Source organism: Ovis aries, chromosome 4 (genome assembly GCF_016772045.2).
Source record: "Ovis aries strain OAR_USU_Benz2616 breed Rambouillet chromosome 4, ARS-UI_Ramb_v3.0, whole genome shotgun sequence".
NCBI lineage: Eukaryota > Metazoa > Chordata > Mammalia > Artiodactyla > Bovidae > Ovis > Ovis aries.
Genome location: NC_056057.1, coordinates 77,763,092 through 77,776,917, shown reverse-complemented (window position 1 = coordinate 77,776,917; position 13,826 = coordinate 77,763,092).

The following is a 13,826-nucleotide window of genomic DNA, read 5'->3' as shown; positions in this document are numbered from 1 at the left end:
CTTCCTTAGGTGACCAACAGAGGACGCCAGTGGTCCAGGATTAAATTGGGAATTATCAATACACTTTCAAGGTTCTTAAAAAGAGCCTGTGGATAAGCAGTGGCAACCCGCGATACCACCACGCAGCGGACTCTCCTGGACGCTGCGGAAAACAGATACTCCCCGGCTAGGAGGAGGTTAGGCGTCTAGGAGGAGCCTTTTGCAGTTTGCAGTAGAAACATCAAATAAGGACCTCCTTGCGTTCCCTCCTGTCCATAAAGGACAGGAGATAGGATGGGGCATATCTCTTTTCACTAACAGAATTCAGCTGGCCTGATTATGACTGGTGATCGCTGAGGTCAGCCTGGTTATCTTCACCTCATGACAGAAACCTCCCATCTCCTTCCTCCACTCTGGCCAGAGCTCTCCTCTTTGAATGTGTGTGTGTGTGTGTGTGTGTGTGTGTGTGTGTGTGTGTGTGTGTGTGTGTATCACCATAGCTAGCTTCCTTTTAGAAACTGGAAAGGCCAATTTACTCATACCTAATAAATAATAATAGTAATAATTGAGGGTCTTCCTTGGTGGCTCATATGTTAAAGAATCTGCCTGCAATGCAGGAGACCCAGATTTGATCCCTGGGTCAGGAAGATCCCTGGGGTAGGGCTTGCAACCCACTCCTGTATTCTTGGCTGGAGAATTCCATGGACAGAGAAGCCTGGCTGGCTGAAGTCCATGGGATCGCAAAGAGTTGGACACCTGAGTGACTAACACACAGACACAGACACAGACACAGACACAGACACAGACACACACACACACACACAATTATTGAGTCTCTGCAAAGGAGAGGAGATCAAAGGCAAACAGAGAGGATTTTGCCTCCCCCAGCCCACAAAGCCACAGCCCCTCATTTCTGTTACCCACCCTAAGCCACCCAGAACTCAGACTAGACTGCCCTGTTTATCATGAACTGTGCCATAACCATTACTCTCTATTCCCTTTCTCTTGTACTACTTCTGCATCCATATGTCATCTGCTTTGATAGCCAAGAACAGGAACAGAATCTCCAATTCCATTGGAAAGTTAAAGGAAATAAAACTTGCTACTCAATAACTAACCATGGATACCTTGACTGATACTAAGATTCTTGGAGTGGCAAGTCCCCCTCTGTTTAGTACTGTGTTATACATGGGATGAGCTGATCTTTGGTCAGTATGATACTTTTTACCAGCATTATCATCTGAGTAGTGGACAAGGGAAGCCCAGGGAGAATGCCTAAGTCACCCCGGCCTTGCAGTTTGAGAAAAGGTGAGTGTTCTGCGAGGGAGTCCCTAGGGGGCGCCTAAGCGCCAGGATGTCCTCCAAACAAACCAGAGACCAAGAAAACTAAAGGTTACATTGTAACTTTAAATAACATTCCACAACCACGTTTTATAGACTGTCATGGCCTTTTTTCTGAAATCTTGCAACAGGAAGTAAGTAAATCTGTGGCAGTGATGTGGGAAGAATTGTATTTCAATTTTAGTCATTTTTATTTGACACAACTGCAGGGAACCACACCTCTCCCCATGGCCCTCCTTCCCCCCTAATGTAATTGTTGCAGGGTAAACTTAGGGTCTTGAATGGGATAAAACTTAATTTTATGGCATACTAGTTAATTTTGTCCAACTTTAATTAATCTGGAGTTTATGGTTATAACATAAACTATAGCAGTTAGTCGGAAAGATGGCTTTTCCCCTGGGGAAGGTACTTGGCATACAATTGCTGAATTGTAGCAGACAACCATTGGCACGAAGGACAGGAGACAGGATGGGGCACTTCCTTTTCACTAACAGAGTTCAGCTGGCCTGGTTATGACTGGTGATTGCTGGGGTCAGCCTGGTTATCGTCACCTCATGACAGAAGCTGCTCATTTCTTGGAGCCCACTGCTCGGCTCACAGACACCTTGTCTCCACATGACATCTGCCTCCCTAGCTTCCCTTCTGCCCTGGCTGGGCATGCCACCCTACCGTCTCTCTCCCTGCCTCTAGCAGCAGGCTCTCTCTTCCATATCCCAGAGGTGTAGCTGTCAGGTTTACCTGCCAGAGTAGGCTTTGAACAGAAATGTTCTAACTCCTAGAGGGGAGTGATGTTATAGACTTAGATTCAGGGATGTGTGCCATTCTGCCTAAAGCTTTGCCATTTCCCACTAGGACATGTGGGGGTAGGGAAAAGGGAACCCGATTTCTCCTCTATCAGATGGTCTGCTGGTAAGCCTCCTGAATTTGTGGATGCATTACTGGGCTTCCCAGTGCCTCCGAGGTACAGAATCTACCTGCACTGCAGGAGATGAAGGAGATGTGAGTTTGATCCCTGGGTCGGGTAGATTCCACTGAAGGAGGGCATGGCAACCCACTCCAGTCTTCTTGCCTTTAGAATCCCATGGACAGAGGAGCCTGGCGGGTTCAGTCCATAGGGTGGCAAAGAGTCGGACACGACTGAAGCAACTGATCATGCATGCACGCGGGACACTACTGCTGGGAAGAACACTAGAAATTACCATAACCTACAGATGACACCATTAAGAGTTTATCTGTCCTCGAACTGAGCACCTCCATGTGCTGGCCACCGGGTCTCACAGGCTGTCTGTAAAGACTGAGGGGGACCAGACAGTGGTGGGCAGTATGACCTGGGAAATACAGCAGAGTTTACTAAGTCTACCTGTGACCCCCAGGACGAGGGGTAGAGACTTTCCTATGGAAGGAGCTTCAGAGAAGTGGTGGCATTGGAGTTAAGTTTAAAGAGGGGTATGAGCATGCAAGGACCTCATCTCCGTGTACCTGGAGGGATGAGGGAGGCCTTGGAATGGACAGCACTGGTGTTGGCATGTGTCTGTCAGAAGAGGTGGACCTCTGAGGTTTGGAAGAGAAGAGAGGAAAGTTCAGTAAACTGAATTGAGATGGTGGCACTGGTGGCATTAGAGTGGGCACTTCAAAGTGCCATCCTGCTTGGCTGACAATTTGGAGATGAATGGAAGGCCTCCAGAGTAAAGGGCTTGGGAATGTTCTGAGCAGAAGACAAGCCTTCTGGGACCGACCCCCCAACCCCCGCTCCCCAGGGGTTAGGGGTGGAAAGGCAGGTTTCTGTCCAGCACAATGATTCTGTGCCACAGCCTTTTCTCTCCCAAGGGCATCGTTCTCCCCATGGGCCCAGTATACATGTCCACACAGTCATTTACAGGGCAAGGCCTGTTTCTCTGTTCTGGTTATACACAGTAGGGCAATTCCTATGTCTGTTTCAAATCCAGCTTTTGTTCAAGGCTGTAACTTCGGGAACAAAAAGGGAGATTGGGACCTTGATCACAGGAAATCTGAATGTTTGCCCATCTGTTGACTCGTTCCTCCCCTTGCTGGCTTCTGACCTGGAACAGGTTCTGAAAGGGCACTGCTGTGGATCTCATGGCATCTATGGAAGGGTTAACTCTTGGAAACAGTGATGCCCACTCTGTGGGAAGTTGGGAGTTTATTCCTGTATTCTCATAGCCACCTGAACAAGCTTTCTATTAGAAGTTTTATTCTCAGATGAATGCCAGTGCAGAGCACCTGCTCCCCTCAGATGCCTGATTGCTTAGTTCAAATGTTGGCGTGTTTCCAGTTTCTGCTCTCTTTGGGGATAGTATGCAGTCTTCAGATTGTCCATGGGCATAACAGGGTCTTCCCCTGGCAAATAGGGAGCAAGGAAGATTTGGTGGGCATTTTTCATTCAGTTGGCACCGACATACATCCTGTCACCTCCCAGCTAGGGATCTCCTTTCTGTCACTTTGGATTAGTTGGCATTTTCTGGAATTTTCAGTGAATGGAATTATACATTGTAGACTCTTTTTAGTCTGGCTTCTTTTACTCAGCATAGTTATTAATATTTTGAGATTTATCCCTGTTGAGTCAGGGATGAATAAGTAGTTCATTTTTGTTGTTGTTGAGTTGAATCTCATTGTATAGCTACAATCCTGATTTTTAAAATCTATTCACCTGTTGGTGTATATTTGAATTGTTTTCATTCTTTGGCTATTAAACATGAAACTGCTATGAAGATTCATGGACAAATATTTGTATGGATGCAAGTTTTCAGTTCTCCTAGGTAAATACTGGTAATGAAGTACCTGGATTATATTATATATAATCATATATATGTAATATATATAATGTCATATAAGTCTACTCATATATATTCATATTCATATATAGAATATACATATATATATATTTTTGATGTTTATGAAGTGGACAAACTGTCAAACTGTTTTCCAGAATGACTATATCATGTTCATTCCCACCGGTAGTGTGTGGGAGTTCCAGTTGCCAACAGTTGGGATGGGCAGTCTTTCTCATTTTAGCCATTCTATTAGTTAAATAATGGCATCTCATTTAGGTTTGAATTTGCATTGCCTTAATGACTAAGGATGTTGAGCATTTGCTTTGTGCTAATCTGTTGTCTGTGTATCTTCTCTCTTGTCTGTTCAAATTGTTACCCATTTAAAAAAAATTGGGCTGATTGTTTTCTTATTGAATTTTGAGATTTCTTTATATATTTTTGGGTACAATTCCCTCTCTACTGAATATATGACTTACAACTGTTCTCCCCTAGTCTATGGCTGGTCGTTCAAGGTTTAACAAGGTCCTATGGAGAGTGAAGATTTTAATTTCATAAAGTGTAGTTTGTCCTTTTCTCTTATAAACTATGCTTTTAGTGCTGCATTTAAGAAACCTTTAGCCAACTTAAGGTCGCACACAAAGGGTTTATCTTCTTTTCTTCTAAAAGTTTTACAATTTTAGCTTTTACGTTTAGGCCTATGGTCCACTTGAGTTAATCTTCAAATATGGTGTGAGGTTTGAATTGAAGTTATATGGATATCTTTATTTCCAGCATCATTTTCTGAAAAGACTATTCTCTTCCACTGACTTGCCTTTGATGAAAATTAGTTGTCTTTATATGTATGAGTGTATTTTTGGATTCTTTGTTCTGTTCCGTTTATCAATTCATTATGCCATCTCTACATGTCTATCTTTATGTCAGTATCATACAGTTTTTACTTACTGTAGCTCTATAACAATCTTAAAATCATAAAGTAATAATCCTCCAAATTTGTTTCTTTTATTGAAAAGTTGTTTTGGCTTTTCTTTTTTTTTCATTTTATTATTTTTTTTAATTTAAATTTTTATTTTTACTTTATTTTACTTTAAAATACTGTATTGGTTTTGCCATACATTGTTTTGGTTTTTCAAGTCTTATAATTTTCATATACATTTTAGAACCAAAATTTCAATTTCTCTCTTTATAAATATGGCTACCAGAATTTTGGTTAGAACTTCTCTGATTCTAGAAATCAATTTGGGAAGAATTGACCTCTTAACAGAGGTCTTAACTGAGTCTTCAGACTCATAAACACAGTATATATGTATTGACTTCTTTAGGAATTCTATATTTTCTCTTAGCAATATTTTGTATTTTTCAGTGTTTAAGTCATTCATATGTTTTGTCAGACATATTCCTAACTATATCATATTTTTTGGATGTGGTTGTAAATGGTATATTTTTAAAGTTTAAATTTCCAAGTTTTTATTGCTAGTATACAATTGGTGTGGGTATATTGATTTTATATCCTGCAACTATGCAAAACTTACTTATTAGTTCTAGTAGGTCTATTATTTATTATATCATCTGTGAATAAAGAAGTTTTACTTCTTTTTTTTTTTTTCCTAATCTGGATGCTTTTACTTTCTCTTGCCTCGTTACCCTGGCTGGAACTTCTAGTATGATGCTTGATTTGGAATGGTAAAAGAGGACCTCCTTGTTTTGTTTCTGATCTTGGGAGAAAAACATTCAGACTTTCATAATCAAGTTTGATATTAGCTATAGGTTTTGCCTGGATGACAGTTATCAGGATGACAAAGTTCTTCTCTCTTCCTATTTTGCACAGAGAGCAATTTTTAGGGATAGATATTGACTTTTGTCCAATGCCTTAGTGAATCTATTAAAGTGATCTGTAGCTTTTCTTTTTAAGTTTATTAGTCTGGTGAGCTACATAGAATTATTTTCAAATGTTAAACCAGCCTTGCATTCCTGAGATAGCAGCCACCCCTGCCCCCCGCCCCCCCTCCCCCCGTCTCTTCCCCCAGCCCTTTGGTCATGGTGTATTATTATTTTATATATTTATGAACCTGGTTTGCTAAAATATTTTTTTCAGATTTTTTTGCATCTGTTTTCATGAATGTTATTAATCTATAGTTTTCTTCCCTGGTAATATCTTATTTCTGGGAGAGTTTATATAGAATCTTGATATTACTTTATATATTTGGTAGTATTTATCAGTGAAACCATCTGGGCCTGAAGTTCTCTTTATAGGAAGTTTTTAAATTGTTTTGATTTTCTTCTCTGCAGGCCCAGAGGGTAGAGAATCAAATAACAGTGGATTATTGTCAGGTCCTGAAACCTAGTGGAATTTTCCATGCTGAGTTTTGGACTTGCTTGGGACCCATGACCCTTTCATTCCTTCCAGTTTCTCCCTTTTGAAATGGAAATGCCAATCCTATGCCTGTCCCACCATTGCATTTCAGAAGCAGATAACATGCTTTCTAGTTTAAAAGGTCTACCCGTGAAGAGGGATTTTGCCCCAGGATGGGTCACACCCTCAGGATCAACCATCTGGGTCATTTAGGTAAGTAGATGATGGGAGTGGGAACTTTTTGAGTTGATCATATTTAGATGAAATTTTGAGTTAATTCTGGAATGGAGGATTTTAAGATGAGGTGAATGTATTTTGTATGCATGGCAGATGTCAACTTTTGGAGGACAGAGAGTGAAGTATACTGAATTAAATAGTGATACCTCAAAATTCAGGTACACATGGTAGGTGAAGTTAGTTTTAAATATCTTTGCAGATGCAATTAAATACGATGAGCTTACACAGGATGAGAGGAGGTCTTAAATCCAGAGATGGGTGTCCATGGACGGGGAGAGACACAGATACAAACAGGAGAATGCCTCGTCAAGAGAGGCAGACATGGGAGAAAGGTAGCTGGAAGCCAGGAACACCAAAGATTGTTGGCACCACCGTGTGCTAGGGGACCCTAGGAGTCTACCTAGTGTCTTGGAGGAAACTGGCCCAGCTGACCCCTTCTTTCAGACTTCTGCTCCCCAGAACTCAGAGATAATGAATTTCTGTTATTTTAAGTCACCCCATTTGTGGTAATTTGTTAGACAGCCTCAAGAAAGGAATATATTTTGTATTTGAAACAATGAGATTGGATGGAATTACCGAAGTGGTGAGTGAGGTCATGAGAAACTAAAAAAGAAGAAGAAGAAAAAAAAAAGGCTGAGTTATCAGTGGGGAAAAGAGAAAAACCAACACAGGTGGGAGGAGAGAGGGGGGGAAAATAGAGATCTCGAAGCAGGGGGTAGGTGGGTAGAGGAATGGCTTGGGAAAATGGTACCATTAAGGATCCACTGGAATGTCATGAATTTAAAGTAAGCCTAATTAGCATGACTGTGTCCTGTTCTCCAGCTCCATTCAGCAACAGGTGCAAAGAGCTGTCAGACAGTTGGATTTAACTGGGAGTGGTTTTCCCAAGAGGTTGAGTTGCGGGGAGGCGGAGCAGAAATCGAGACAGGCAGGCTGTGAGTGGCTACAGAATTTAAGCTCAAAAATCAGTTCTTTCAGTTTGATCAGCTTTTGCTTCAAGTATTTTGAGGTTCTGAGTTTTGCATATACATTTAGGATTTCTGTGAATTGATGCTTCACGATCACGCAGTGTTCCTTCTTGTCTTGTTAACTTTGCTCTGAAGTCTGCTTATCTGATGCTAATCTAGACACTCCAGTTTCTTCTGATTATTGCCTCCATGCTGTATCTTTCCCCATTCTTCTTTTTTAAATTGACCCACTTAAGAATTAGACAGTTGTTTTTAGAAGAATTTGAGAATTAGAAAATGAAGTCATTCTTTTTTAAAAAGTGTGGAGATATCTGTTTTTCACGGATTAATCCCAGATACTTAATTCAGTCAAGTAGTTTCCACCATTAGCAACCAAACTTTTAAAATCATGACTTAGTGTTCACTGAAAGATTTATCAATTCTGTATGAAGTATAAACTGTCATGAATATTTGTGTGCATTTAATAAGAAGATAGACTTCCCTGGTTGCAATTTGTGCTGAAGAGTTATTAAAAAGATAACCTACATATACACAGATAATTTGCCTCAAAAAATGTCTTAGAAACACAGTATAAACATTTATACTATAGACAGAGCTCCCTGTTTCCACTGGGGCTGTCCGCAGAATCAACAGGTTTTCTTTTTTAAAAAATGATTTTATTACTGTTTTGGCTTGGCGGGGTCTTCATTGCTGCGAGGGCTTTTGCCTAGCTGTGGCAACTACTGAGGCCTCGCAGTGCCTGGGCTTCTCATTTTGGTGGCTTCTCTTGTTGAGCGTCGAGTAGTTGCCACTGAGTCACCAGGGAAGCCCCAGGCTTTCTTGAAAGCAGGTAGAAAGTGACATAAGCAGGAGATCTGCTGGGATGACTGCCTCATAATAAAAAGTCAGGAGCGTTTCTCTGTGGCTTTTAGCCTTGAGCTGCAGTTAGGCTGCAGATCCTCACCCTGGAAATCTAGAGTCAGCAGATGGAGAGGCAGCTTCTCTAAACATTGTTTAAACATTGGCTTCTCAGCTCTGATAGAGACCTTGGTGGCGATCAGAAGTCCATGTGCTCACATTCAGGGCAGGATGAACCTTAATAGTCCACTTTTCCCAGCTAGTAGCCAACCACATGTCTCCCAGTCTTCATGGGAACATCTGGACAACCAAGTGGTTACTTGACAAAGCTCCCTTTACTCTTTAATCCGTGGCCATCTTCCTAATCTGTTTTTGGCTTCCTACTTCCGAAGGAAAATCCTTAGAGAACATCTTTGTTCTCTTTTACGTGATGCATCCGATTCTTGGCTCCCAGGTGGCTTAGTGGGAAAGACTCAACCTGCCAGTGCAGGAGATGCAGGAGATGTGGGTTTGTTCTGTGGGTGGGGAAGATCCCCTGGAGGGGGAAATGGCAACCCACTCTAGTTCTTCTTGCCTGGAGAACCCCATGGGCAGATTAGCCTGGTGGGCTACAGTCCCCTGGGTCACGAAGAATCGGACACAACTTACCAACTGAGCACAAACACACATCCCATTCTCTGGCTTTTTAATTTCTATCTTTTTTTCCCTACAGTTTGATTGTGAAGTGTTTGGGTATGGTTTTCTTGGAGTTTATCCTCCTCCTCTTCTCACTTCTTGAATCTGTAAATTTGCATTGTGAGGGTGTAGTTTTCAGCTGTTATTTTTTCAGATTCTTTTTTCTGTGCCAATCTTCTCCTGTTTTCTTTTGTGTTACCTTGAGATTCTTATGTACATCTCTGGTTCTCTGTTCACCTCTTTTTTTGATCCTCTTTCTCTCCGTCATTTTAGGTTGGATTTCTATTAACCTATTTTCAAGTCCACTTACTCTTTACTTCCTGATAATCACTTTGTTATTGAGCTGATCCAGTGAGTTTTTATTTCGCATGCTACATTTGTGTCTTCTAAAATGTTTGTTGGGTTATTTTCACATTTCCTTTCTCTGTTGAGCACTTCTCTTTCGCTTAGATTTTGTTTTCTTTCACCTCATGGAGCATGGTTCTAGTAGCTACTTTATGTCTTTGATCATTTCTACATCTGAGTTGCCTGGAGGTTGGCCTTTTTTTCTCTTAAGAATTGTTCATACTGTCCTGGCTTTATAGCTGTGTCTTCCACATGAGGAATGTATATTCTCTAGACTCTCTAGTTGCAGGGTCCTCTTAAATGTTGATGCTTTGTTTACCCGTTTCTTGTTTTAGCAGGTTATCACCTTGGTTAGGTCCAACCATAAATTCTGTTTCACTGTCTGTGGCCAGTGGTTCTAACCTCAGTTCTGCTTTAAAGATTTTTGATACTCTTGGATCTGCGTCAGGCCTGAATCATATAGGGGTTATTCTGTCATGTGATGTGTGTGTGTGTTAGTCTGTTTGTGTCCAACTCTTTGTGACCCCATGGACTGTAGCCCGCTAGTCTCCTTTGTCCATGGAATTCTCTAGGCAAGAATACAGGAGTGGGTAGGCATTCTCTTCTCCGGGGGATCTTCCCAACCCAGGGGTTGAACCTGAGTCACCGGTATTGCAGGCAGATTCTTTACAATCTGAGCCACCAAGTAAGCACCCTATGGGCTCTGGTCTAAATTTCAGTTCAGTTCTGAGAACATGTGTGATGCTGCTTTGGGTCCTTCCCAATCATGTGCCTATTGGGGATGGGGACCCACTTCCAAGATGGCTAGTGACATGGCTGTTGGCCAGAGGCTTCAGTTCCTTACCACCTGGGTCATCAAGCTACTCATGACATGCAGTTGGCTTTCTCAGATCAAGTTGTCTGAGACAGAGAGCAACTGAATAGGAGCCACAGTGCCTTTATTGTTTCCAGCCTTTTTTGTTTCTTTTTTATCTTTTCGTAAAATAGTGCTACAGTGAGTAACCCTATGCGTATATCTCTTAAAATTCTTGCCAGTGCATTCCTAGAAATGATGTTGATGGATTAAAGGGTAAATACATGTATGAGTTAGCTAAATTTCTCGCCTCAGGGCATGTGCCCCTTGGCATTCCCCTGGGTATATGAATGTATTTCTTTAGTCTTGCCTCATTATAGGTGGTCAGTCTTTTGAATTTTTGCCAACCTGACCAGTGAGAAACAGTTAACTCAGTATATTTGGAATTTGCTTTCCTCTTATTCTGAGTGAGTTGAGCATGTTTTCATAAACTTAAAGGTCATTTTTAATTCTTTTTTGTGAAATGTCTGTTCATATCTCTTGTCATTTTTTTCTATAGATTTCTTGTTCTTTTTCTTCTCTCTTTTCTATACTAAGGAACTTAATATTTTTATATCACTTGTAATGTAGGTTGCAAATATTTTACCTTTTAATTTTTTTTCCTATTCTTTTAATGTTCTGTGTAGACTTTTGAAGATCCATCTAGAATCTAATTCTTGAAGACATGAATAGTCACTTTGGACACAATTGTACTTATCAGTTTTTTATTTTTTCTACTTATAAGGTATATATAAGGTAAATTCCAGACTTGATGCAGGATCCCAGATGATTTTCTTTGGCACATCTTTATCTTCCAATAATCCCTTTATTTGTTTGGCCACACTAAATATGTCTTGAACACACCGTGCTGTTTCCTGTCTTTTGGGTAAGCCCTCAACGCTTTCCCTTCCTTCTGAGAGCTTCAAAACAAGGCTGGGTAGTTACCACCTCTAGATAGATATTTTTTTACTACTGCCCTCGTGATTTGCTTGTGCTCCCATCATAGAGCTTACTCTGCCTTTCAGAGTACTGACTACCCGTCTCTTTCTCTTCTTCATGGCAGGGACCAGTTCTTACTCATATCTCGAATCAAATCCCAGGTCCTGCACTGAGGTGCTTGATGGATGTTTTAAAGAGAGGGAAAAGGCTTGTCATTTGGCTCTGTCTCCAGGGCAGTTGGGATACCAGGGGTTTTAACCCATGACGGTAGAATCAGATATCTCAGTGACTAGAAGCAGGGGTAGGGGTGTTTAAAAGTCAGAGGTAACTATAGGAAAGGCAGGAGCCTTGATTTGGGATCAGGATCACTATGGACTGCTGCTGTGGTCATCTAGCGGCCAAATCATGGTGGAGAGGAAGGTGCAGATATGGAACATAAAAGCAAGATCAGTCATTCCTTGGATACCTATTTGTGGCATTCTCTGTACTAGACCACTCAGTTTATAATATTCAATCCTTGCAGCAATTATTTTGTAAGAATTCTTCAGACCAGGAATCAGACTCAGAGAGTCTCTCTAAGGAGGCCATTAAAGTGGGTAGTGGTGACCCTAAGGGTGCAGTTTTTTCCTGCCTTGAAGTACATGCCATTCTCAGCCGTAGAATCATGCCTTCATTTATGATTGTCTTCCAGTGCAGTTTCTAGTAGGACTTCTCTATGCAGAGGCCATTGTTATTCACCAAATAGATGAACTTGGTTCTTACTTTTTGAGTTTGAGGACACAGGATAAAAAAGAAGCCAGTTATCCACAGAGTGAAACCCAGGAAGGTATTGGAAGTCAAGTGGTTGAGGCAGTGGGACACCACCAATACAATGGCATAGGTGAGATTTTACCCCTCATAGGTTATTTGGGAAGGCACATGTTCTGCTTTTTGCACCCCATTTTAAAAAATGTGATATGTCTCTTAACTGCACAGCCTGCCCCTGACAGGGCAGACGGAGGGATCCCTGTATGGCCCTGGGTAGAGGAGGAGCTCTCCCCTGAGTCCACTGTGTGCCACCCTTGTGGTTTCTGCCGGCCAGTACTTCCTGTGTGGGAATTGCCTATGGTCCCTGCTTGTAATGTAGGTTGCAAATATTTTACCTTTTAATTTTTTTCCCTATTCTTTGCTTCATTATGGCTTCAGCTAATACTTTATTAAACTAAAAACAAGTGATAAAATCAGAAAATGTGGATTTGTGTCCACATTACACAGGCAGACACACTTAAACACACATGCAAACTCCCAATCACACACACTCGCACACTCACATGTCTATCCACACACTCAAATGTGTGTATGCACAAACACACCCATACAAGTTCACACACACATATAAAATCCTCAAGAAGGCTGTTTTATGTGGAATGAGGAAAACATCTGAGATCAAAAATCTTTTCCATTGCCTCACTGAGAAATGGAATCTTGTCCAACAATAAATATTCCACCAACTCTTTAAAAGCAGCTGATGTACCCATGCAACAGGGGAAGCAGTTCCAGACCTCAGAGCCATTGGCCCAGATTCTGTGGGTACCTGGAGCCAGCAGCGCAGCGAGAGCAAATGTACAGGTGCCCAACATGGTGGCAAGTCTTTCATTTGTTTTATCTTGATTATTATTTCAGTAATTTGTATTAATCTGGAAGGTTTTTCAGCTAAGTACACGTGCAGAACAATGAGAGGGTTCTCTAGAGTGCCATGCCCCACAGCAAATGCAGTGGGGGTTACAGCCATGTGTAGTTGGGAGGATCTAGTCATTCTGGGCTCTGCAAAGACAGTCTCCTAAGTGTGGAGTTCTGGGCTGAGCCCAGAACCTGGAGTTTAGAGAAAGCCTAAGACAATAAGAGGAGGCTTTCATGGTTAAATATCCCAGAGACTTAAAAAAAATTAAAAACTTCCCCTGTTGCATGGGTACATCAGCTGCTTTTAAAGAGTTGGTGGAATATTTATTGTTGGACAAGATTCCATTTCTCAGTGAGGCAATGGAAAAGATTTTTGATCTCAGATGTTTTCCTCATTCCACATAAAACAGCCTTCTTGAGGATTTTATATGTGTGTGTGAACTTGTATGGGTGTGTTTGTGCATACACACATTTGAGTGTGTGGATAGACACATGAGTGTGTGAGTGTGTGTGATTGGGAGTTTGCGTGTGTGTTTAAGTGTGTCTGCCTGTGTAATGTGGACACAAATCCACATTTTCTGATTTTATCACTTGTTTTTAGTTTAATAAAGTATTAGCTGAAGCCATAATGAAGCAATAATTATCAAGATTGGCAAAAGTGCAAGCATCAAGTTGAAAACAATTTTAATGGCCAAAATAGGTTGTATTTTGTTGAAGTGCAATGAGTAATTTTCATTAATTTTAGGTTGAGGGAGTTAAAAAATAAAACCTGTGTAAAGTCTTCTGATTACTCCCCCATCTTTTGCTAATATCCTGGGATAATGTGAGATTTATTTAAAATGTGGTTGTTGTAAGCTTCAAAAACTCATTAG